The sequence below is a fragment of the Myotis yumanensis genome, unplaced genomic scaffold, assembly GCF_028538775.1.
Source record: "Myotis yumanensis isolate MYYU_CA2020_CCGP unplaced genomic scaffold, mMyoYum1.0.hap1 SCAF_22, whole genome shotgun sequence".
Taxonomy (NCBI): Eukaryota; Metazoa; Chordata; class Mammalia; order Chiroptera; family Vespertilionidae; genus Myotis; species Myotis yumanensis.
This window is the reverse complement of record NW_027223773.1, coordinates 8,171,742-8,199,172: the sequence shown is the minus strand read 5'-3', so window position 1 is coordinate 8,199,172 and position 27,431 is coordinate 8,171,742. Positions and strand designations below refer to the sequence as shown.

Genomic DNA, 27,431 nt, shown 5'->3' with positions numbered 1-27,431 from the left:
GATGAAAGCTATGGCCGTCTTCCTAGAAAAATTCATGCTCATACATACACACAAAATTTTTCCATATAATTTCAAAATGTATTCATGGACTTGCTTCTGGGAATTCATATGCCACAGTTCTAGAACCACTTGACGGGGGGGGGGGGGGGGGCGGGGGGGGGCGGAGCTTTTGCTTGGAAATGGAGCAGACGACACCGCCACCCAGTCCTCAGACTGTAAAGGAAACCAGGGGCCCACCAAAATACAACGCGCTGTCTCCAACATAAACTCCCATTTCCAGGGACACGGTCAAAGTCAGGTTACAAGCAGGCCACTGCTCCAAACAAAAGAATGACCAGTGAAAAACATGAGAGTTCATTCCCACCGGAGTTATGGTTGTGACTTTAGCCTCTTCTTAGAACAGGTGAGCCAGGAAGTGGGAATAACTGGACCCCCAATTTTGATTTACGGCTTCTAGAATCGACACTCTACATTTTTCTTCCCGGGATATTGACAACTAGCTGAGCTCAGAAGCAGACCCAACCCCCTTAAGCCAGATCGATTTTCACTGCCTGGGTTCACTTTTCCTACTTTGCTTTGATGTTCTTCTCACGGTGGAGCTGGAAGGCTAAATTACAGGTATGCATATCCACACGTGAGGGGCTACAGACAGGAGGCCTTAATGATCACCGGGTGCCCAGGTAATTTGGCCTCATGATCAAAATCAGACATTTGAAAAGTTATTTCCAACCCGAGGCCTGTGCTTGCCTTTCACCCTTCCCCGTCAACGCAGAGCCACGGTTTGCAAAGGATCCGATTTCTTTGATTTTATTTTGTGGTTTCAAAGGTAGGAAAGAATTCCACCTAGTTTGAAATTACAGCTAACTGCAGGTAAAGAATGTTACTGTGTGTGCCTTGGTCCACGAGAGCCAAGGATAATATAGGGAAAATTAAAATGTCTGCACCAATTGTGGCCATTGTGTCTGGGTCCAGGTCTCATTAGGGAGCCAACCGGGTTGATGGATCTGTGTGTGGGCTCCGTGTCCCGAGTGAGGACCTAGGGAACGGGCTGGTACTGCCAGGGGGTGTGGGTGCCGGCACTGGATCTGAGATCAGGTTCAGAAAGGGAATTCTAAACTTAATGAGGTAACGGCCTCCATTTATTCTCAGTTCTTAAAACTCCACAGAGAAGAAAGGCTTGGGTGGGGCTGTGGGTAGGAAGCAGAAGCAGACTAAACCGTTCCCCTTACGCCTTGTAAACCCATGTGTCTCCCGACCCTGGCGCTGAATCCCAGGCTCTAAGCAGATTGTGACCCTCGAGTTGACCAAGAAATCACCTTAGTAAGTCACAATCATCCTCTGTAACAGCGGTTCTCAACCTGTGGGTCGCCAACCTATGGGTCGCGACCCCTTTGGGGGTCGAACGACCCTTTCACAGGGGTCGCCTAAGACCATCGGAAAACACACATATAATTACATATTGTTTTGTGATGAATCACTATGCTTTCATCATGTTCAATTTGTAACAATGAAAATACATCCTGCATATCAGATATTTACATGACGATTCATAACAGTAGCAACATTACAGTTATGAAGGAGCAATGAAAATAATTTTATGGTTGGGGTCACCACAACATGAGGAACTGTATTAAAGGGTGGCGGCATTAGGAAGGTTGAGAACCACTGCTTTATAAAAATATATATACAGCCCAGCCGGCGTGGCTCGGTTGTTGAACATTGACCTATGAACCAGAGGGTCACTGTTCGATTCCCAGTCAGGCACGTGCCTGGGTTGCAGGCTCGATCCCCAGTGTGGGGCGTGCAGGAGTCAGCCAATCAATGATTCTCTCTCATCATTGATGTTTCTCTCTCTCTCTCCCTCTTCCTTCTTCTCTAAAATCAATAAAAATATGTTTTTGGGGAAAAAACATATACAAGTACACATACATGCAAATATAAACAGGTTAGAAAAAATCAGAATGCATCATAGGTAGTCAGAGTAGCACTATCCCATGAAACTTTTATTTTAATTATGTTTATGCATATATGTGTGCATGTGTGTGTGTGTTTGTAAGTGTAAGTGTATTATCATGGAGTGTTTGAAAGCCATCCTTTCATGTGACCCTGAAACTAACTCAATGAGAAGAGCAGGTGCCTCTCTTTCTCAGCATCTTATGCCCTTTCTGGTGTAAATACCACAGTCACTCATTCTGCAGTCATGCTGGTTCTTTCTAAGGAAGTTACTCCTGAATTGAGTAAGTTCAAATGATCACCCTTCCCCTTCCCCTTCCCCTTCCCCTCCTTCTTTCCCTGAAACTACTTCTGTTGATTAAAATCCAGTCTGCACTCCTAAGGCCACAGTCTGCCTGCTCCAACAATCCCCTCTCTCCCTCCTTCCTCACTTCCTTCCTTTATTCCATCCTTTCTCTGTTGGAAGATTGGAATCAATATTGCAGAGTCAGATAGAGGTAAACTTTGGTTGAAAGAAGAAATTGTATCAAATGAGAAATTAAGGTGGATATAATACCCCTACCCTCAACACCTTGTACACACATTCCCATCCTGGCCTTGTCACCTCACACCTTGATTACTGCCATAGTAGTTTTCCTGCTCAAAATCATCTGGGCTCCCATCACCTCCAGGTCAAATCTCAACTCCACAGTATGCCACTCTGGACTCGCCACAATCTTGGCTTTGACCTGTCTGGCTAAACTCACCTTTGGATGCTTCTCAACTTGAAGCCAACTCAGTCTCCTTGCCCAACGTATCTTCACCCAGTCTTTCTTTCTCAACTCACACAGATTGCTCCTTGATGTGAACACATACAAAATGTTCTGTAGCATTCTCAGGAGTTATGTGACGTTTCATGTTAATGTATCTGACCTCCTCAGGTTACTCAAAGGCAAGTGAATCAAGGCCAAGATCTCCCACCATGCTTCTCTTATCTATCAAGATGCCATATGACGCTAACAAGAGCTAACACTTCTGGAGCATTGCCCAAAACTGTTAAAATGTATGATTTAATTTGAATGTCAAACATGCATTATTTTATTACCTTCTCTACAGATGAGGAAATGGAGGAAAGAGAAGTTAAAAGGAAGATCCATGAGAAAATCCAAGAGCTGTCTGTGCCTTTGGAGAGAGCCCATATTCTCACCCACTGTCCCGAAGCTTACAGAACAGTGGTTTTTCAATATTTTCAAGGTTTGCAGACTGCTTCAAGAATCAGATAAAAGCTATGGAACCTCTTTCCAAAAAAATGCATGTATCTCACACTAACTGTTTTCATTCATTTTCTGGGGGCATGGGCCTCTGAGGTCCAGCTTTGGATCTGAAGTGTCCATGGACCCAGGCTAGGAATTCCTGTAATAATATTACATGCTATGCCAATGATGGCGAACCTTTTGAGCTCGGCGTGTCAGCATTTTGAAAAACCCTAACTTCACTCTGGTGCCGTGTCACATATAGAAATTTTTTGATCTTTGCAACCATAGTAAAACAAAGATTTATATTTTTGATATTTATTTCATATATTTAAATGCCATTTAACAAAGAAAAATCAACCAAAAAAATGAGTTCATGTGTCACCTCTGACACGCGTGTCATAGGTTCGCCATCACTGTGCTATGCCATGTTCAAATAAATGGTTTGGGCAATGTCCTCCAGAATCAAGCCCCATTATCCAAGCAAACTTTTACAATATGAGCCTAGAAACTGGAGACGGTGTGATGTGAATAGGTGATATCTATGTGTGTGCCTTCACGTCTTATCTACAACACATGCAAGTAAGTCTTCTTTGTTTCAGTCTGTTCCCTAGTATAAAAATGATGAGTCTTATGAGGTGGATGGAGCAGTTGATTATTATTCCCACTCGATTGAGGAGGCAGCTAAGTTCAAAGGGGTTATTTGGACTCCCCAAGGTCACACAAGGAACTCAACTCAGTTCTTTGCTTCTTCACTGGACCTTGTTGAAAATCAATATACTCAGACCAGAACCAGAACCACTAAGGGTAGATGACCGAACCAAGGCAAAGCTGACAGCAAAGAAATTGGAGTTTGATGTCAAAAACCATTAAGCCTAAGTGGTAACAGTGGTGCCTTAACGATTCCAGATGGCCGGCCCCCATCCTGTCACCTGCAGGGGATGGCTGTCGGGGTCGGCAGCCTGTACAGGACAGCGAAAGGGCCTTTGGATAATGCAGAGTGGCTGTTACGACACCTCTTGGTGGTCAGTCGGTCCATAAATGTCAACATGCCTCTCCATGTAAACTGGGTTTTGGGGTCAAAACTCACTGGTTTACTCCCTGTTCGAATTCTGGTGTAAAAAAAAAGTGTATTTAACCACCAGGAGAAAAGAAGGAATATCAGGGCAGTTTATTTATAGCTCACTCTGGCCTTTCAAAGTCCCTGTTTCCAGAGCCCCTTACATTTTCTGCCCCATGAATTCTTAATGAGTTCCAGTTGAAAGTGCTACAGTACCACATTCAGGCGATTTATTTAAAAAAAAAAAAAAAAAAAAAAAAAAGGAGAAAAGGGGGGAAAAAAGAAACCCAAAAAGTATGTTTCTCCCAACTACCGGGACTTGTAGCTGATAGAGCCTCCCCCTTTTTTCCTCCCTCTCGGCAAATGTTGGCAAGGAACGCCAGCAGTTGGACAGGCCTGCTGTGCTTTTAAATCCTTTTAATCCTCTTTATAGTAACAGAAACATTTGAGGCTGATCTTTGAAGACTCTGCTGAGCGCTGGGCACCTGCAGCTCAGGGCTCTGTGCTGACAAACACCCCGGCTGAGCCTGACACAGCTGGGCAGGCTCAGGGCCGGCCAGAACCCTCCCCAGGAATGAGGGGTCCCTCGTCCCCTCTGACCTCGCCTTCCCCAGCTTAAACCTGCGCTGGCGAGAGGCACCCTTGCCCTCTGACCCTCCCCAAATGGCTCCATGAATCACAGGAGGCCTCATAAAAATGATTTCCTGATATGTCAGGAAGGAGAAAAAACGGAGTTGATGCTAGTTTGGAAATGGCTCCGGTCACTAACAAAACCTCCTTCTTTTTATTCAGTTGCTAGAAAAATTGATGATCTAGGATGAAAGCCAAAGTTTTCTCCCAACCATGTAGAAAAAAAGGGACTTTATTCGCTCCCCTCTTTCCCTCAAATAATGAAACAAAACCAGGGTTGTCCACAACCTCTCTGCTATTAATTAAAACCTGCTCACACACAATTAGATGTTTACCTCTCAAGGTAGACATTGTATATGCTCCTTACCATTTAAATCTTAGTTGCTCTACTGGCAATATCCAAGGGGGTTAAAAGGCCTTATTCTACTGCAAACCAACTTTACATTAAAAAAAAATACATACTTATCTAAAGCATACCCACACGTATTAATATTAATTTGCAAAATGATTCAAGGTAATATTTTTAGATGGAAAGACACACTATTATATGAATTAATATTGATTTGCAAAAACGATTCACTATAATACTTTTAGATGGCAAAACACTCTTCAGATGAAAAGAAATATGTGCAGATTCTTAAAGAGAAATATCGAGTGTATATATGAGAAACTTCTTAACTTTGGGTCTTGTCAGGTTTTTCAAACTCCACTCTTTGAAAGAAAAGAGACACACATGTGCCCAGCTGTGGTGGCTCAGTGGTTGAGCATTGACTCATGAGCCAGGGGGTCATGGTTCGAATCCCAGTCAGGGCACTGTCTGGCTGCAGGCTCGGTCCCCAGTGGGGGGCATGCAGGAGGCAGCTGATTGATGCTTTTCTCTCATCGCTGTTTCTATCTCTCCCTCCCTCTCTGAAATCAAAAAATATATATATTTTTTTAAAAAAATAAGAAACAAAACAAAAAGACATACATGATACTGAGCACAGTAGAAGAACCCAAGCATATATAGTGTGTCTCAAGTCACCTGGTGGGGGGTGGGGGGGTGTATATTCTTAGATTTTTCTTAGCCTAATTATGGTGTTTGGATTCAGTTAATAGCCACTGGTCCATTCTGGTCTCTGAGGCCCAATCCAGACCTGAGCATGGATTCCAACTGTCCACTCCATCAACCCTTCAAACCCATCACCAACATTGCTGCTGCCTGAAATGGATCCTTCCCCCCCTCCCCCCGCCCCAGTAAAAAAAAAGTGCCCCCTCTGTTTGAATGACTTCCATGTCTCCCACAGACCTTCCTAATCCACCATCTGAACGAACACCTGCTCACTGACACCGGGTGTAGGTCGCAGTGTTTTTTCAAAGTGAGCTGATGGCCATCTTAAAATATGCATTTTGACAAGCGGGGCCAACTGGCCGTCCCCCTGCCTTCAGATCCCCTGCTTCTCTGCTGGCTGCTTCATCTGTGGAGCCAAGAAAAGAAACAAGGAGAAACGGAACACGGCAAGCACAGGCTCTTGCTTTTGGTAACCACAATATTGCTATTTTCTGGCGCTGCTGACATAGATGAAATGCAAAGGTTTTGCTTCTAAGATTAAAGCCAAGGTTTTGTCCCAACCAAGTAGAAAAAGAGATCATTATTTGCTCTCCTCTTTCCCTCAAATAATGAAACAAAACCAGTGTTGTCCACAACCTCTGAGAGCTATAGCCATTTTCCAACTGCTTCTTTCACCCAACAAAGGGGCAGGTTGGCATTGATACTGAAAGCATTGGGCCATTCTCAAATTCCATTACAATATCTCTTTTTCAGATAGTGCCGAATCTCAGTATTTTTATTCTATTTACCCAGGAGGGGAAAGGGACCTGTTTTTTCCCCCTCATTTTCCCTTCTCATGATCACTTACTTCCTAGGGTGATGGGTGGGATGAGTAATGTGGTGAATTAAGAAGAATGTGTTTTTTTTACAGGAAATCTAAGAAATCTAAGTTTAGGCCACTCCATAGAATGTAACTCTGTGAACTTGAATAAGCTAATGCATGCTTATTCTCAATTTCTGCATCTATAGAAAATTATGGGTTAGATTGTATCTAAAGTATTTTCAAGGTTTAAGCTTTTGTTATTCTAAAAAATTAAAATCTGATTGAAAAAAGGGGAGAAATAATGAATCTGGACACAATAGAGATCACAGATAGAACATATATACACGTATTCATATTTTTGTGTGTGTATGTATATTTGCACCCTTACCATATTGTAAAAGAAAAAATACTTTATGAGGTGACTTACTTTAATCCCACAAGATAAAATTAAAATTTAGAATAAACTGAAGTGATATAATCTAGATAAGGATAGCCAGGGAGAGGGCATACTCAGATTCACTGAATACAATACCAGGAGACAATGCCTGGGGACCAAATGTGAGGCTTGGGATTTGGTGTATTAATGGCAAGGATAACAGCATAAGTAATGGGCCCAGAGCTGGCATGTACTGATGGAATGGTCTACCCAAGTCAATCCAGAAGCATCTATTAGATGGACTAAAGGAAAGTACTGTCCTTCTCTGCTTGGAACCCCTTGAGCCCAAGCACACAAGTGTTATGAGAAAGAAAACACAGCTGATATGATCAGAGAAAGCATTTGCTATAGTAACACAGAGTGAGTTCCCTCCATCTGTAAGCTGTCTGGTTGGGAGGAGGATGTAGAGGATGCTGCCTTCACACAGAGCGGCTGCAGGTAGGAACCCCAATAACACCCGGATGGGTTCCTGCCACCCCCTCCTGCTAACACCTGAAAACCTTCTCATTTTTGCTTTGATGGACTTTTTTGCCTACCTTATGGGAAAAACTAGGAATGGTGCACTGCAGAATGACTTTAGTTTGTAACAACTGCTAGCAAGAGTGAAAATTCCCTTTAAAATTACATTCAGAACAAAAGAAAAAAATTAAAAGCCTTCATACTAAAAAAAAAAAAAAAAAAAAAAAATCAATAAAATATATTAAAAAAATAATTCCAAGGAGATACATATAATACCTTCCTACTTGGCCTCAAAAAGAAAAAGTCATCCGGATAAGCTGCGACCTGAGGGAGAGGTGAATTAACAGCAATGTCCATGGAGGGGTGAAGGGTTTCTAGTTCACTTCAAGTTCAAGGTGAGTCAAGTGTGCCATAACTGGACAGCACGCTTGACCTCACAGAGAGAGACAGCCGAAGGACTAAGGCAGCTTAACCTTGGAAACAATGAGGAGAAATCAAGTGTGAAAGGGGGTTATCCTTATTCCATGTTGCTCCAGAGACAAAAACGAAGAAGGGAGGGTAGAAATCAGAGAAAGGCAGATTCTGGCTCAGAGTAAAGGAGAACTTCCTAATTATTCGAGCTGGACAAACATGTCCCATGAGGGTGTGAGCTCCCAGTTCTCAGAGTTGTCTGAGCTGAAGCTGAATGAAATTCTGCAGAGAGAGCATGGAGGGACTTTTAATGTGGCATGAAAGAAACAGGGAGTTTGGACAGAGAATTCCACATTCTCTTCCAACTCAATTGTTCTACGACCCTGAACTTGTTGCTGATTTTCAATGACACTGTTAATGGACAGGGAGCACCCAGAAGCAGAAAGAGAAATGCCACAGGGCCTGGAGGGCCTCTTAAAAGATATACGTCTTTTGAATTATGGAAATTGGCGATCCTTACTCAGCATCCTTCAAAATTTCTGCTCAACTGTGAGTGCTTGGAAGGAAATGGAAATATTTGCTACCCGAACACACCTATGCTTACGACCAAGCAAAGAAAGCCAAGGAGAGAAAAAGACTTGGAAAATCTCCTTATGGAGGAAAAAGGAGAGAAACTTGGATGTGTCCGAGGAAAGGAGAGACGGCAAAAAGGAGACCACACTGTGCCTGTATCCACCTTTGCTCCTCCCTGTTCCCGACTCACTGTTGTTCTGGATGCGTCTAATTGCTTCTCCTCTGGGTTCAATCAACGGCTGACCACATCTGTGCGATGGGAAGCATACGTCATCCTGGTTTTGGAATATAGGCAAGTATGCACTTAGTTCTGCTACAGGCCAGGAGGTTGCTCAATGTTGAGGGCCTCCACTGTGGAGCGCCAGAAACCCGGGAACAATGCTATCAGGATGGGAGCTGTGCGATGGGGAAGATTAGATTGTTGTCATTCCACATGCCTGTGGGCCATTTCCTTGACCTTTTCAAGGAGGGTGTCATCCCACCCATAGAGCAGAACCTCCCACAAATCATGGAAGTATCTTTATCTATGAAACCTCCTCCTTCGAACACCTCAAAGTACTTCACCTAATTAACAAATGAGCCTTGACAAATGGCCTAGGACAGTGGTCGCAAACTCATTAGTCAACAGAGCCAAATATCAACAGTACAACGACTGAAATTTCTTTTGAGAGCCAAATTTTCTAAACTTAAACTATATAGGTAGGTACATTGTTATTAACTTAATTAAGGTACTCCTAAACTGGCCTTTGCTAAAAACGTCCTCAATCTGAGGGGTCGACCTCAGCGAACGTACCCCCACTTCTTCTAATGCCACTTCTTCAAAATAGACTCACCCAGGCCGAAAACCGACTTCTGTGCATGGGTCACGAAGTTTCAAGCGCACTGTACGTGCGCGCCCGCACATGGTATTTTGTGGAAGAGCCACACTCAAGGGGCCAAAGAGCCGCATGTGGCTCGCGAGCTGCGGTTTGCCGACCACTGGCCTAGGAAAACGGTAACGACTACTATTATAGTCATGTAGCAGAGGGGGAAATCTGGAGGCTGATACATCAAGCATAAATAGAAGGACCTAGAACGGAGAGCAGATGTCTCCTGAAACACAGTTTAAAACCATGTCATAGACCATGGAGACTTTCCTGAACACAGTTTTATACAAGTGATGACCCTGAAACAAATCCATTAGAGGCTTAAGGTAATGACATAAAGTCAGGTGGAGAGATTTTGAAATGACAATAGAATGCCGACTTTATTTGGCCAAGATACCTTTGGAACTTACTGCAATGTAAGCTTCAAATGCTTCTTAGAAAAAGGGCATTTAAAAGTTGGTCTGATTATTATCTCCTTTGGGTTTACAAGCAATGACATAAAATTGGCAATGAACCTATCCATCACCAGATTTTGGCTTTAAATACCAAAAACACTTAAAAATAATAAGAAAGGTAGGAGTAATCATCTGCCTTCTATATAACAACATTAATCAATTATAAGATGTAACTTATAGAATTCCCCATTTGCAATAGTAACACAAAAATAAAATACCCGAGAATAAATAAAACAATAAATAGTAAAAACTATCTAATACCAAGTTTTAAAACCATATGGAAAGACACAAAAATAGATTTGAATTAGTGAGAAACCATACTAGGGTCTTGAGTTTTTTAGAAAACCAACATCAAAAAGATGCAATTATCCTTTAATTAATTTTTAAATACTGTAAGACTACAATTAAAAATACTATTTTTTGCAGTTGACCGAAGATCTTTGTAAAATTAGGAAAAAAATATATAATCATCAAAGAAGAATATTCAAATGCAAGAATGGAGTTCTAGTATATTTCCCCCCAAGAACAGCATGAGTCATTGTCCTCACAAATACCATACCATGTCCTCACAAATACCTCACCTGAAAATCATTTTCATGGGCTTTACTTTTTAAAGCCCAGGGCAGGAATCTAAGAAAAAAAAAATATTTTAAAAGGAGTTGGGTAAAAGCAGGAGAAAACAATAGGCTATTGTATTGATTTGATATGACTGTGAGTCCCCAATGCTATGCTTTGAAGTGGGGGCAGAGAGTAAATGTACTGAATGAACATAGCTGTAAAAGTGAGCCAGGCCCTAACCAGTTTGGCTCAGTGGATAGAGTGTCAGCCTGTGGACTCAAGGGTCCCAGGTTCGATTCCGGTCAAGGGCATGTACCTTGGTTGCAGGCACATCCCCAGTAAGGAGTGTGCGGGAGGCAGCTGATCAATGTTTCTCTCTCACCCATGTTTCTAACTCTCTATCCCTCTCCCTTCCTCTCTGTAAAAAATCAATAAAATATATTTTTTTTAAAAAAACACAAAAAACAAACCAGTGAGCCAGAAACTGAAGGCCCAGGGAGAGGAGCGCCATTCATCTCATCCGATTGGCTGAGTTGCCTACAAAGGCAGTTTGAGGACTGGGTATCTATGTGGAACTTTGAGTCACCAAAGGGAACATGGGGATAGCTCTGGGATTGTGCTGGAGGAATTCATTTCCAAATGGGCCAAAAAAGGAAATGAGAATGTATAGAGGTACATTTCTCCCATAACTTGAAGTTAGCCATGTGCCACAATTAACTTCTGCCCTCTTCCAGCGTCTTCTCATTCTACTGTCATGCTTCTTTCTACAAGGGCTGGTGTGTATGTGTACGTAGGGGGAGAAGGGGGGAATAGACATTTTCAGTGAGAGAATAATCAAGTATTTTTATTAACAATTCAATTCACTTTAACAGTAAAGAATTGTAAAGTATCTTAGACAATTAACAATGAACTCCAATTTATTTAAGTCCAAAACAAAAACAGCTGAAAATTGCATTGGAAATTACTTATGATTTGGAAAACACTTTTTCTAAATAAAAATGTAATTGTCCTTTACTCATATATATATACATTTTTAAATTTGGACAGAAACCTTCATCCAGAAACGACGAAGGTTTACTGAAGCAGAAAACCCTGGCGAGTTTCAGTACATAAGGACTGATTTTAGGCAAATAATTCCATGTGTCTCCATGATGGCTTTATTTACCAGCCATGAGCCAAGGATACTGAAGAGCAGTCCATGTTTTTCCTCTCCATGTTTTGTTCATCTCTCTGGTGAAAGGATTTTGAACTACTATTGAGCACCGGGCAGGTTGCCAGAGTTCAGGGGTTGGCCAGGAAGGATGGGAACCCTCCTTAGTCCAGGGGCTCCCGGTAACGAGCAAATGCAAACAAAGGAGGATGAGAAAAGGGTGGAGGCTGGCTGTGGGCTGCTGGCTTTCTGCGTTTCTATTTTAGATCCCTCGCACGGAATCATTAGGGCGGATGCCATTTCTACATGATTATGAAGTTCATCAGAAATGGGAGTTGCATTTGGTTCTCTTTCCACCTCAGCAAGCCCTACACTGAAGCTTAATGGGGGAAAAAAGATGCCTTAGCCCTTTTTGTGAAAACATTATCTAAAGGTGTAGCCTCACACTGCACTTTGCCAGCAAACACAGAGAAACGAGCATGAAAAAAAAACCAGAGAGTTCAAGATCATCCAGGTCTCCTTTGCAGGGAATATTATCATATGAATGTCATTGCTATGAAAAGTTAAATATCTTCTTTTGCCTTTACTGAAACTACATTCTGCATTTTTTAAAAAAAATATATATATACTTTTATTGATTTCTGAGAGGAAGGGAGAGAGATATAGTGATAGAAATGTCAATGAGGAGAGAGAATCATTGATCGGCTGCCTCCTGGGGATCAAGCCTGCAACCCGGGCATGTGCCCTGACTGGAATCGAACTGTGACCTCCTGGTTCATAGGTTGATGCTCAACCATTGAGCCACACCAGCTGAGGTATATTCTGCACTCTATATTGCTTGTCTTCTTCTCTGATGTTCCCTCTATTTCCTCCCTGCTTCCAGACCCTAGGCCAGCCGTGGGCAAACTTAGATCAGCGGTTCTCAACCTATGTGTCGAGACCCCTCTGGGGATCGAACGACCTTTTCACAGGGGTCGCCTAAGACCAATGGAAAACGCATATATAATTACATATTGTTTTTGTGATTAATCACTATGCTTTAATGATGTTCAATTTGTAACAATGAAATTGGGGGGTCACCACAACATGAGGAACTGTATGAAAGGGTCGCGGCATTAGGAAGGTTGAGAACCACTGCCTTAGATGAAACATTCAGGCACTGTTCCTTTCATAAAAGGCACAAGTATGTAGCTACAGATGTCCTAAGTTGGCTTTTATAATCACAACCCAAGTGTCTGTGACCTGTATGCCCCCAGCCCCCAAACATCTGGAATAGGAAAAAGGGGAGAAAGGCTGGGAGCCTCATTCATATAATGTCCCTCTTGATATTTCCAAGGACCCTTGAAGAAGAGGGAACAGGTGGGGTGGAAGGGGAGGCTGTATTTCCACTAGTCACCTCGCCTCGTCATCTTGTGCTCCAATTTCCTGCTTTGTTTAAATTCTGAGCCTGAAGGGCGGCTTTCTCCCTTATGTTGCCCATATGCCAATGACTCCCAGATTTCATCTCTGCTGAGAGCTCTGGGATACATTTTCTAAATGCGTTTTCAACACTCAACTTGGATATCTGATAAGCGTCTCAAACTTAAAATCCACCCAACGGGACTCTTCCCCCACAGCACACCTGTTTCTGTAATGTTTCCCAGCTCTGAAAACGGCACTACCATTGACCTAATTCTTTGAGCTGAAAATCCAGGAGTCACCTTTGATTTTGCTCTTTCCCATACACCAAGCAATCTGTCCACTCTATTTTCAAAGTGTATATACTGAATCCAACCATTTCCCAACCCCTCCCATAACATCATAATCTCTCACCTGGACAATCACAATAGCCTCCCATTGTCTATTGTGTTACTGTTTGCATGTTGGCTAGCCTCCTGCATTATCATCCTTCACAAAAGTCGCCACGATCCTCCAAAACATAAGACAATCTATGTCATTCTGGATTCAAAACTGACCAGTGGCACCTCCTCCGAATACTTTAGCATAGTTGGCAAGTCCTCTGTGATCTTACCAACACCCACGTCTCTGTCTGTATCTTTGATTATGTTCTCCATTGTCTCTGGAAGCTCCTGCCATCACGAACCCCTTCTTCCTTTAACACAACTGGCTCTTTCCATTTCAGAGCATTCGTCCTTGAGGTTAGTTTCTGCATGGGATACTCTTCTAGTTTTTTACTGTCTGTGATTTAGTTTAGAATTCTTCAACATGACATGACTATTTGTGATTAATTTTAATCCACACTATGAGAGTTGTTGGCAGTTGAATTGCCCTCAATTGGAATGTACACTCCTCACTCATGTTCTACTTCCTTAGTCCTTCATTTTTTTTTATTTTCAGAATTGATGATGACTCTAAATTATGTGATATACATGTTTACTTTTGCATTGTTCGCCCTCTTCCCTCACTCCGTGGAGGCTCATGAGGGTGAAGTCCCTAGTGCCTGGCGCACAGCAGGCACTCAATATGTTTGTAGATTAAATAAACATGTGGCACTTATTCCACTGTTTTAAACATCACTTTTCTCATTTGTAAAATACAAAGAATAACAAGATTGGAGAATGCCCCTGAATACTTAATATTCTTTCTATTTATCTGTAGAGCAATTCAGCTGTCTTTTTACTTGGCCCATCTTGGCTAAACCCTGAGGGAGCCTCACTGTACATATCAAGCATTCAACTTAACAGCTGCATATGTCAAAAATTTTTTATACCTTCAAACATTTTCAATCTATGTTATATATACATATATAGTCATATATATAGTCATAGATATAGTCATATATATAGTCATATATATATACAGTCATATATATATGATTCTCTATCTATGTTACATATGTATGTATTAAAATACTCTACATTATTTTCTATATGCACAACTAAATCAGATATGGTAATGTTGAGATGGCAGCACTGGTACGTCCATAATCAGACTGCTTAGGCCCAGATTAAAATAACAGGCATCTTGCATAATTTTGGCTTTTTGACTATAAAGCTCTGAGTGTCTGCCACATTCACATCCCCCTTTTGAGGCGCTCTTTACATGTAGGTCACTGTATGACTGAAGAATTGGTCCAGAGCTGATTGGGCACAAACCAAAGTCAACTGCAAAAACTGGCCAGTAGCCTATTAGGTGAGATAACGTGAGAGCTTGGGAAACTCATTCATTGTCTTGGATTATCAGTGGCTGACCCCACAGGATCTCTAGGGAGCATGAACTCATATAGTATCTCTTGGGAATATAAAAAAATGAGACAGAGAGAGAGAAAGAGTTGAGAAGCAATGACCAAGTAACTAAGTCATGATAATGGTCAATTTAAAAAGTAGGAAGGCGTGACCAGAGCTCCTGTTGACCACTAAGGCTGCTATCAATTCAGAACTATGGTTGTGTCCAGTTTTCTGGGAGGCCTGGCCTTTTCTCTTTCTTCCCAGATGACCTCATAATGAACTCCCATTTGTCAGGGTAAGCAGAGGGCAACATTCTTCTCCGCACCTAAATTAGGCCATAAATGATGGTTTAGTTCATGGCTAATAAATAGGGTCTTTTTATGTTCCAGAGTCCTTTACTATTCAGGGGCACAGACTAATCAAGATTTCTTACATTTCACTTCTAAGTATATAAGCATTGTGACCTCCCAAGTCAACCTAGGACCAAACTAGGACAAGGATTCCCAAAGCACCATACATATGACCTAGGGAATTAGACTGCTTACCCCTCTTCCCTTCCCAACACACACAGACACACAAAAAGTCTTGGTAATTGTATTCATCTTTCAACAAAACAAAACAAAACAAAAAAAAACTCTGGTAGCTTATCCCAAACCACTTTGGTTTGTGGGTATGTTTTGGAGTGTCGGGGGACATACTCATGAACTGTGTAATATCTGTATTTTTTTACCTTACTTTTATATTGCTATTTTTACTTTTTTCTTCTTTCCCAAGACCAGCTAACTGCCCATGGAAATCCCTGATAATTAAATTTATTTGCACAAAAATGGGGGTGTCTGCCTTGAAGGTATGGAATGCTTTCCTCTACCTCCCGGAGAGAGATACCACACTTCCTACAACTCCAGTTTAATCATTGTACCAATTGGAAAGGGAACACTCCCATTCTTTGAGTAGATCACTTCCTTTCTCTGAACACCATTTCTCCTTTGCAATTAATGATTCAGGAAATCATTTTTCATGGCTACAGTTACGTATTATTTCCTATGACTGAGTGGCATATCCCGAGATAGCACATCATTAGGAATCAGAGAGTAACCTTCACCGAAGCTAAGGTCACAATCTTCAGTTTCAGGCAGAGCTCTTGGTTACGAAAGCAGTCTGATTCATTGTGGGGCTGGGGTGGGGTCCACCCTGACTTAACATTGGAAAAGCTGTTACCAGCTGGCCCTCTACACATGATAACAATGCTGATGATGACAATAACAGTGTTTCCATAGTTGCATAGAGAAGCTATATCTTTCCTTCCAGAGCCCTTTCCCACCCCAGACTGAATAGTAAAGCAGGAACATCTTTGAGGCTGATATTCATTAGTAAATAAATATCTACTAATAGATGCCACAGAAGGAGGGATGTAGGACCATGTTGTGAGACCATGTCATTACTTTGGATACTTTCAGCACCTCTAAAACTTTTTTGTGTTTTTTCAATTATTACTACCTTCTTCTAATCCTTAAGTCAGGGCCTTTGTGGATATTAGCGCATGTAGCCAACATCCTGGGGTAGTTGGAAGAAACCTCATTTTGCAGGTGAGAAAACAGAGACCGATATCAATTAAACAACTTGCTTGAAGGCACCCAGATAATTAAGAGACAGAGATGTTTTGCAAACCTAGGTCTGGTTCCTCTGATTCCAAAGTCCAACCTCTTAAACGCTGGTTCATGGGTCGATGCTCAACTCACTGAGCCACACCAGCCAGGCAAGGGCAAGGCCATTTTCTTTAATATATATATTTTATTGATTTTTTACAGAGAGGAGGGGAGAGGGATAGAGAGCTAGAAACATCGATGGGAGAGAAACATCGATCAGCTGCCTCCTGCACACTCCCCACTGGGGATGTGCCCGCAACCAAGGTACATGCCCTTGACCAGAATCGAACCTGGGACCCTTGAGTCCGCAGGCCGATGCTCTATCCACTGAGCCAAACCGGTTAGGGCACGGCCATTTTCTTTCAGAGCCAGAGGCCTGGTCCGGCGGCCCTGCTGCAAGAGCAGGAGTCATGGCCCAGATGCGACAAGCACAGCGCTTTGGCATCCAGCTCCTGCAGCTGCCAGAGAGCATTAAACAAAGTGACTGAAAGCAAAGGAAAGGCAACAACAGAAATGCCAGCAGCGGCAGCGGCAGCAAGAGGCAGGGCCCAATTACTACTGGTTGAAGTGTGAGGAAAATTAGAGCTGGTGATGGTTCAAGGTTATGTTGAAATTCCAAAGCAGTGGGCTTGCATAACCAAGAAACATGGAAATTAAAGTATTACTGATGTTCACACTGTTTATTTCAGGACCTCACTTTCCGTCCTACTTTGCCTCGACAAGCCTCAGTCCAGTCACACGCTAACCACCACAGAGAAAGGGGGGGGAAAAATGGAGATGCTGTGGGTGTTTAAAAAATGCACATAAATTAAGAATAGGAAAAATATCTGGCAATACCCATTCATATTATGTGGAAATGAAACAAACCGCCATCATGAGCAGATCCCAGTAACTTTAAAACATTTTTCAGGCAATGGGTTTCTGAATTCACCTGCCAAAGCAGTGATAACTCCTGAACCATCCACAATAACAATGATTATCTTTATGGAGCATTTATGTCCCAGACAGACACAGACACAGTGAGTCCTCAAAATAACCTTACAAAGAAAGCATAGTTATCACCCTTTGGTAGCGGAGGGGATGGAGCTTAGCAAACTGGAATAACTGGGCCCAGAAACAAAAGCTACAAAGAAGAACAAACAAGATTTGAACCCCGGGCTGACCCTCTGACGGGAAGCCAGAGCTCTAAGTCACATGTCCTTTCTCCCCAAGTACTGCTGCCCTCTAGCTACTACTACCCACCCCACCTTGTCCAGCCCTTCCCTCCCCTGAGCACTCCTTACAGTTCCATAAATGCCACATATGTGCTGATGACTAGCTTTATTTTTCTCAGATTAAAGACTTAAAGTTATCAAAGCAGAAGAAGCAACCCCAGCTCACCCTCCCGCGTATCTGATGAGAACGCCCACCCCAGTATGTTCGCACTTGACACCAGCAATGCTTGTTTCCGTTTTACAGAGCAGAGCGACCCCACAGCCTCTCAACTAAGGCTCCTGTTCACCATGCTCCCTTGTCAACTGTAGACGGCAAATAAAACATTTTATATCTGGGTACTGAAATCTGATGTCCCTTAACCCCAAGGACAGGACAAAAATGACTGTCCCTCTCCATCACAGACAAGGTGGGGAGGGTCTGGGCGTGTGACAAAGGGTAGATATGTTTTATGCCTCATCCTTCTGGATATGGATAAAAGACCATAAAATCGAGCCCTTAAGTAATATGATCACTTTTTTAAAAAATCAGGAATTTTGTAAAGATTTGCTAAAATGAAAAAATGTAAGCAAGTTCATTGGAAAACTTACACAAATTTCAGAGTTCAGTCTGAATAAACAATATTTGTGGAAATTTTTATACTTTCTGATCAACTGAGAAAGACTGTAGAAAAGAGTTTTGTGCCAGAGATAACACTCAATGTTCACCACCTTTGTTTCCTAGTCCTCATTCCTGAAAAATGAAAACTATATTTTTCAACCCCTGGAAGGTAGGTGATGGCATATGCTGAGCCCTGGCAAATAAATTTGAGTTCTAGCAAATAAACTGTACATAGAAGAGGTGCTTTTCAGAAAAGTACCCCCTTGTAAACTGTGAATGATTATTTTATTCATCATTGATTTTCCTAACATGAGTACCATACCTTTCCGCCCACCAAGTCCCCGTGAGGCACCCTAAATTTTTTTCCTCACAATTTAAATTATTCTAGACATTTTCTATCTCTCCACTTTATACTGTTAAGACTTAAAACTTTTAGCCAGCCCAGTTAGACCTTTGTATAAGCGTTTTGTTTCATTCTGGAATGGTGCCTGGCCTGCTTTTCCTCTCTATAATCTAGGTGTCCTCCTTCCAATGGAAGGAGCCCAATTGCTATAGCTAATGTTATTGCAAACAATCCAACATCACTAGACGAGCCATGACATATCTTTCACTGATAACTTTTATTCATTTACTAATAAACTATTCAGCTCCTACCATTTATAAACCCATTGTTTTACTCCTCTTTTCAATAGATGAAGGTAGAGGACCACCTCTGTTTACATATTCAAACTGTTAGTAAGAGATCAACTGAAGGACTTGTATGCATTCATATAAGCATAACCAATGGACACAAGACACTGGGGGTGGCGGGGAGGGGGTGAGGGCATGTGCCAGGGGTATGGGAGGCCGGGGGGAGGTCAATGGAGAAAAAAGGAGACATATGTACTACTATTTGTAATACTTTAAACAATAAAATAATATTTTAAAAAAACACAGCCAATGTCTAGAAAATGACATAACATTTTCCAACCTTACACACTGGCATCATCTACTTTAACTTATAAAAAAAAATTCTCAGAGGCAAGTTGGGGATTTGGTAATCGCCCAGAGTCTCTGATGGGTTCAGAGCCTCAATTCTCCCTTCTTCACTAGCTTCCTGCCACGTAAGATGAACAGAGACTTTGCTCCCGTCGATCTCCTGTCTCTCCTTCCATTCTTCCATTTTCTCCCTGTCCTTTCTGGTTCTCAGCCCTGTGGTCCCCCTTTCTCTGGCTGGTTGTCAGCTCTGCTCCCCATGGCTCCCTCCTGGTTATTATAGGTTCTATTTTACAGTGAAAGAGAAAAGAAAGCGAGTCTGCCCTCGGGCTGTGGGACCAGTGAGACAGACCTTTAGCTTCCTAGGCTCATTATTCCGCTGGCTTTGTGCCGGAGTCTGCACCCTGCTCATAGTCTCACCTGGGGTGTGGTCCCAGCTGATGGAAGAGAGGAGAATGAGCCAAAACCAAAAGCACTGTGACACCTACCCCAGGTCTGGCACCAGGTACAATGGAAAATGGTGAATGAAAACTCAGCCTGGTCAGAAGCCAGGCATACATACAAATACTATTTTATATACAAATAATTTTTAACATGCTTTGGAATTGATCAGAGCAGCAATATTTCCATCAGAATTAAATCAAGTATCTGGTAAGAGAAGTAACTGCTACTTGGCCTTGTGGGTTTCAGACAAGTTTTTAACACCAGGATATGACAATTGGATTGGCTCTCACCTGTAGCCCTCACCGTAAGCCCCTGGAGCATCCAGGCCCCAACTCTCTCATTACATGACTGACAACTAGTCAAGTGAGTATTAACTACAGAAATCTTCATGTTCACACTTTCTGTGATGAAAAACTCTACATTCACTATCAGAGCTCCCACTTCGTTTACTTCCTGGAGTTAATCACCTTCATGTATGTATGTATTTGATCATTTTTATATGCACTCATTTGTGGCCTGTTTTCCCATCTTGAATGTAAACTCCATGAGGCAGGAATCTGAGTCTTGTTCCGTATTATATTCCCGGAGCCCATCTCATATATAGTGCATAGCAGCTGCTCAATAAACAGTTATTGACTAAGTGGAGTATAACATAGTTACTTGTTTGTACGTCTATCATCTCCATTAGATGAGGAACCTCTAAAGCAGTGGTTCTCAACCTTCTGGCCCTTTAAATACAGTTCCTCATGTTGTGACCCAACCATCAAATTATTTTCGTTGCTACTTCATCACTGTCATGTTGCTACTGTTATGAATCATAATGTAAACATCTGATATGCAGGATGGTCTTAGGTGACCCCTGTGAAAGGGTCGTTCGACTGCCAAAGGGGTCATGACCCACAGGTTGAGAACCGCTGCTCTAAAGCAAGTTTGACATGCTTGCTCTAAGGAACCGTGTTGAACTAATTTTGCAATTTCGTTTTTATATGGCAATTCCTCCTGCTCTCTCACACTTGGTAGATGCTAACAAGCTCTTTTTAAAAATTATTTATTGTTTAAAGTATTACATATGTCTCCTTTTCCGCCACTGACCTCTCCCCAGCCACTCCCGCCTCCCAACACATGCCCTCACCCCCCTAGTCTGTATCCATTGGTTATGCTTATATGCATGCATACAAGTCCTTTGGTTGCTCTCTTACCCCCACCCCCCGCCACAAGCTCTTTTTTGCATAAATATAAGATTGTTATATATCCTTTCTTTTATTCATTGCTTTTGTTGGAAGGAAGGTAAAGAAATTCTAGGCTGAAAAAAATTTTTAATTTCAAAAGTGTAAGAAAAAACTAAGTTTGTGCTACTTCAAGTTGAGCAAAATAGTTCTTCCATCTCACAGGAAGAAAAACAAAGAAAACCTCTGGGACCACTTTGTACATCTATTTTGGGACAAAATAGTGACAAGATGAAATATTCAAGAATGTGACCGCTAAATAGAAACCCTGCTGAAAAATGTTTTGATTTTTCTCCTTGGGCACATCTTGGTAGGTTAGCAGTTTACCAGGGACAAGAGATGACATTCCCTCCCTCCCAATATTCAGTACATTCCCTTTGCCTCAAACGTGGCAAACATCTTGAATTTATTCCTTGATGTCCCAAATTCAAGATGATTTTGTGAGGTCCTTTGAGTGGCAAGGCTACTAGCCTGAAGCTGACTCAGAACTAATAGAAGTATAAACTTTTAAGATTAAGCACTGTCTGATTTAAATGTATCTCTACAGTAATTCTTATAGCAAGTACCCGGTGCAGCACAATTCTTGAACTAGTGGGGTCTGAAGTTATGAGATGAACTAAACTTGATATAGAAAAACAGTCAATATCCACAGTGCAAGTTTTGTAAAGCATTAGGGGAGCACACGAAAAAAAGCAGAAGTCATATCAGGATAATGCCAAGTTCTATCGTGACAGGTCTAGAGAAAAGATTGGCTACTTGAGGTGATGGAGTCAGATTAAAAAATTCCGTCTACCCTAATCACATGACCCACTATGGTTGAACGCTCATGCTAACTCCATCACCAGGGCAGTTATAATTTATTGTATGTACTGGCTCAAATTTTCACCCACTAAATTCAAGAGTTCCTTGAGAGTCAGGATCAAGTCTCTGAATCCCAACACCTCACACAGTCACATAACTGTGGCATGTAATGCAGGTTCAATCAACCTTGTCAAATAATTAATTGGTTGGTTGAACAATTCGTTCAAAATGTTGAATATTATGCAAATGTAAATTGCTCCATGAAGGAGGCTACCTCTGTTCTGTCCACATCTGACTCCAGAGCACCAAAAACACTCAACAAGCTTTCACGGATGGGCAAGTATGGTCACTCGTGTCTGTGTAGGGTACACACGGTCTCTACAGACAAAATTTTATCAACACAGTGAGTGTCCTGCAAGTATCTCAAGGATGCTTAAGGCTGCAGGAAGTACCCCAGGGGCTATTTAATTCACATTCTCAAGTCTTGGTTACAGAAGAGCAGGAGCTTTCTTTGTACCCAGATCCTCCCTCTGCTTGTCCATTTTACTGGTGAGGAGTGAACTTCAGGAACAAGCAGTGGTACGTACATCTTCCACGATGAACAGAAGAATAATAAATAGAGTTTTTCAGCCTCCAACCAATAAACAAAGCTTACTTATTCAGGATGGAATTTTATTTGCACGTCAAGATCTATCGAGCCAGGATATGAGGGCCATGTGAGAAGAGGAGAAAAAAAATAAATCCCAACCACCACCACACTGGCAACGGAACACATTTTCACAGGTTAGCCATAAAGCGAGGCATTCTTCCTTCTTGCCTCAAATTTTTGGCACCACCAAGGGACAATTTTCTGAAGGACTAGAAGGGACGCGTGAAGAGGACAATGATAATATGTTGGTGGGGTGACCATAAACACTGGAAGAGGCTGCGTGCTGCTAGATGCTACTCAGAAGCCTGATATTTCAAGGAGCCCTGAAGCAGGGTTTCCTGCCTGTTTGCTTCCTGGGTCTGTTTCTCTCTTTCCTTTTTTATTGAAAGGCATATTTTCCTATCCATTAAGATTTATGGTTTTCTGCCAACTACTTCGCTGGAACAAGTTTCCCCTTTAACTTAACAACGCACCTATTAGACTGTAATGTACCCATAAAAACTTCTCTTCAGATAGTGCTCACAAAATGCATTTCTTTAGGACTCAAGACGGAGAGAAATATAGTCTCATGAAATTTGGAACCGAGTAGCTCCCACTTGTTAACTAGGTGAGTATGTTAGGCCATTGTCATATCACGAGAAAGTCACATTCAATGAAGTCAACATCTCCCAGTTCTAACAACCACAAGATCTAAGGGTTTTCGAGAACAATAAGACTGTCACTAATTTTTCTGGCTCATTATATCCTCTGTATGGCTTACCCGTTAGCTGAGCTCCAAGAAGTTTTCATCTTCATTTTCCCATCGTTGCCAGACCCATGGACTTTGTGGCATTTGCCATAGCACACTAAAAAAAAAAAAGGATCAAAAAAGGGCATTTAAAAAGAGAGAAAATTTCTTAATCATGCTTTCATAACTTTTAGTGAACAGTTGGTTTAAATTTCCAAACAACTCTTTTCCAAAGGACAGTATCAAAACACATGCAAAAAATAAAAGTCTAAATAAAGCACAATAAATTATTTCACTGCTAAGGGATTAGATTTCAAAGAGAGAAGTACACATAAGGATATGAGAGTGGACTATATTGGATCTCTGGGAATTGCTGTCAGATATTGATGAAAACAGAGAGACTGTAGGAGATCAGATAAAAGAGAGAAATGATTACATTTGGAAGAACAATGTGAAATTCGTGGCCAACAGAGATTTCACATGTAAGCTAATAGCAATCCACGAAAGAACAAAGTTGGAGCGAGTCCCACATCTTTAACCACATTTACAATCATTCAGCATCTGTAAAAATTTCTACATAGCATTTTTCCTCATTTCAAAATTTGCAAAATACCTATTTAATAGGTTTAGCATGTCAGTCGGTAATTTCGTCCACGAGCAGTGAAAAGGATTTGTGTGTGTGCTTTTTTCAAACGAGTTGGGTTTTGCTGCCCTTTTTGCTCTGCCCCCAGCCAGCTGCAATCGCAGGCTGGTTCGAAGCCCGGAGATCCTGTAAACAATGTGTTCTGTGCATCTACGCTGGTGAGAAGATGCATGGTCTTCTACTTTCATCTTCTCTCCCCCAAGATTCACACCCCCCCCCATCTGGGACAGAGAGAGTCCATTTTCAACTTGCTTACTGTTCCCTTTATCTTCCCCATGATCACCAAAGAGCAACTGGTGGTAGAAAGGTTTTCCTCTCTGATAGAGGAGTATTGACCGTTATGCTGGAAATGATCAAAGATGACTCAAACTGAAACAAAACCTGAGGAATAAAAATTGAAAAGCCAGCTGGGACAGTAACTGGGGGATTGAGTCCGGTCAGCCCTCCAGAGGCAGGTGGTCCTGTCCCCTTCGCGATGATGTCATCGTCTCCAGATAACCTGAAGTGGTCCCAGCGTGAGCAGCCAGTAGTCTGGTTCATTTCAGCTACATAGATGTGACTTCATTACATGATGCAAGCTTTCCAAATTACTCCCAGTTGGATTCTGTCCTTTTTTCCCTATCCCCTAGTTGTCTGTATTTGAATCAAGTGAACAATTTAAAAAAAAAAAAAAGATAGTCGATATCAAAGGCATGTTAGAACAGCATCCTGAACCAATTAATTAATAGTATGAATCCTACCCTCATATCGGAGTGTCTGTTCCAGCACAGATTTGCTTCAGGAGGGAGCATGAACACCCCAATTATGGGTCACGAGCCCCTCAATGATAGCCGATTGGTTTTGGATTGGAAACTTTTCCTATCTTTGTAGGCAACTGAAAAAAAAAATACAAAAAGAAAGTTGTTCATGAAAACTTCTCCATGCTACCCAAATTTTACTATAATTTATAAGCCTTAAACTGATTGGACATCAAAACTTTGTTTGGTGTTACATAAATGGGGGCTCGGAAAGCTTTTGCAGCCTGCTCATGTCATCTGCCATCTCTGACACCTCCATATTTACTCCATGTGTATGTGACCCTCTTGTCCAGAACATTCAGAACAGAGAAACTATGGCTTGCGATTGAATTACAAAAAGAAGGATGTGTACATGGTGGGACACGGAGAGATCTCCTAGTAGGAAGAGTTTAAGAAGGGGGTGTATTTTCTCAATTTGCTTTCTCAGACACGAAGCCTTCCCAGTTCCACTGCAAGTAGAAAACACAGCTAACAGTCCCGCCGAATTCTTCAAGAATTCATATCTGTTGGGACTTTTCAACAATATCCCCAGGACAGATTCTTGAATTTGCTTCAATCTTGATTACAGTCTACACAATGAACAAAAAGTATTTCTACACAATGGCAAATCCTAGCTGAAAATAACATTGTTTTAGTTTAGGGGGAAACTTTTTTTTTTTCAATAAAGCCTCCCACTTTGTATTTTGAAAGAAAAAAAAATATGCGCTGGAGAGACTTGGTATCTTCGTCATAACAAATGGCATTTTCATCTGGGACAATGTAGGCACAGTGACGAAGATATGGGCAGAAGAGCCTCTTGGTTACATGTCATGCGTGTCTATGATGGATGGATGCCTAGCTCTTTGGATGTTTTTCCTTCTCCAAGTCTCTCATCACATTCTCGTTTCCAGGAATCCAAGAGTCTAGCCTTGTGGTTAGTGGAGGTGCTCCGAGGGGAGACCCCAATCAATCGCGTAGTAGCTGTCGGTTTGGCAAGTTACTCAGCCTTCTTGAGCCTCAGTTTCCTTATCGATAAAAAGTAGTGACAACATTTCTTCCAAAATTGTTGTGGAATTGAGACAATGTGTAGAAGTTCTTCACTCACTGCCAAAAATATGGTAATTGCACTATATTTAATATTACATTGGCAAAGTTTTGAGAACAAGAGAATGATTTTCTGCTGCTTTTGGCATTCTGGCTAGGAGAAAAAAAAACACACAGCCTTTTAAAATGAGGAAACCCCTTTTCCTTGCCCCAGGACAACACCCTCAGCCAACCAGCTTGTAGTTACTGACCTCTTCCTATACCCGGTCAATGGGTTATTACTCTTCTATCAAGTACCTTCAACCTGCTCTCCTCTGAAACCCACCCACCCCTCAGTGGACTGAGCGCTCCATATCTTCATGGGCAGGGCTTTATTCCAATGTTTCATTTTATTTCCACTCTACCCTTATGACCGCTCCTCGAATCCAAGTTTATTATCACAGAACTATTATTGTTGCACATCAAATTCCAAAGAAAAACAGCATCAGGCGATTTCGTTTCACTTGACGTATTATCAAACAATAAAAGACACAGGTGTAACCAAACATGTGTCCTCAGTCTGTGAAGACATGCCCCCGGGTTGACCTGCAAATTTGGTTTCATAGCACTAGCTCCTCTAAGAAAAAGAAACAAAAGAACAGAATGTCCCCGCTGATTACCTCTGAAGAACCTCCCTCATGTGCTGGAGATGTGTTCAACTATAAGAGGTTTTTTTAAAATGGATCTTTTTTAGTGGGTTTCTTACTCATAATTTGTCTGGTTTTATTCACTTTAACGATGAGCTAGATGAAAATGTTCAGCTTTCAAAGTTCATAGGTATCAGTTTTCTATTCCTATATAAAAAAATTCCTATTTTCTATTCCAAATCTCAGTGACTTACAGGGGGACCATTTTAGTCCTCTTATTTGCTCATTATTCTACAGGTCAGTCATGTGGGCTGGGTTCACATGGGGTCATGTATATGTCCCAGTGATGAAATTGGGGCTTTATGGACTGATTAGGCCTCACTGGTACCTCTGGAAATGGGTGGTCATAGTCAGCAGGATAGTCTGATCTGGTAGCAAGGCCCCAGAGCTCAAGAGTAGAAGCTGCAAGACCTCTGTGGGCAGGTTCACATGCCACCACTTCTGCTGGATCTGTTGGTTAAGGCAAATCACATGCCCAAGCCCAGAGTCATGCATTCACAGAGAGGAATTATAGCAGCCAGGTTGCAAATAATCTACCACACCACATAAACCTTTATGAGAGTAAATTAAGCCATAAACCTCATCTTCCTGATTCGTTTAGCTGACTTTTAGTCTATACTGGGATCAGGTACCAGTGATACAAGAGGGATGTATAGGGTGTCCCCCAAAAATGTATACACACACTTTGAATACATTTCATTTTCAAAATTGAGCTGTCAGCTGTTCAAGTGTGTAGCTATTTTGGGGGGACACCCTGTATATGGCTGATGCTCTAAGGAATTTCATCTCTGGGTGGTGAGTGGCTCAATGATCCTGTGATGCGGTGACTTGTGTTGGGGTGAACTGATGAATCTGGTCAGATAACCCAGAGATGGGTGCCATCCATCACAACACAGATTGAACAAGAAGACTTCTGTGTGTTGTTTATAAACCCAACCTCATTACAACAAATTCATAGAGACAAGCAAGTCCTGAAATTTTTTTTTTTTTTTTTTTTTTTGCTTACCAGTGGTTGGCAAACTCATTAGTCAACAGAGCCAAATATCAACAGTACAACGATTGAAATTTCTTTTGCGAGCCAAATTTCTTAAACTTAAACTATATAGGTAGGTACATTGTTATTAACTTAATTAGGGTACTCCTAAGGCTTAGGAAGAGCCACACTCAAGGGGCCAAAGAGCCGCATGTGGCTCTCGAGC

At 41.8% G+C, this 27,431-nt stretch overlaps 1 long non-coding RNA gene across 5 annotated transcripts in view; it reads right to left on the bottom strand.

Annotated features, from left to right (window-relative positions):
- Positions 1 to 27,431, bottom strand: part of LOC138999264 (uncharacterized) — a 258,828-nt gene that overhangs the window by 146,445 nt on the left and 84,952 nt on the right. For 4 of the 5 annotated variants that reach the window (XR_011469352.1, XR_011469348.1, XR_011469351.1 and 1 more), the window contains one exon: positions 23,117 to 23,201. This is a non-coding gene — a long non-coding RNA (uncharacterized lncRNA). Of the gene's footprint in view, positions 1 to 23,116; positions 23,202 to 24,466; positions 24,601 to 27,431 lie in introns of all 5 variants that reach the window. The other variant, XR_011469349.1, reaches the window with a different exon arrangement.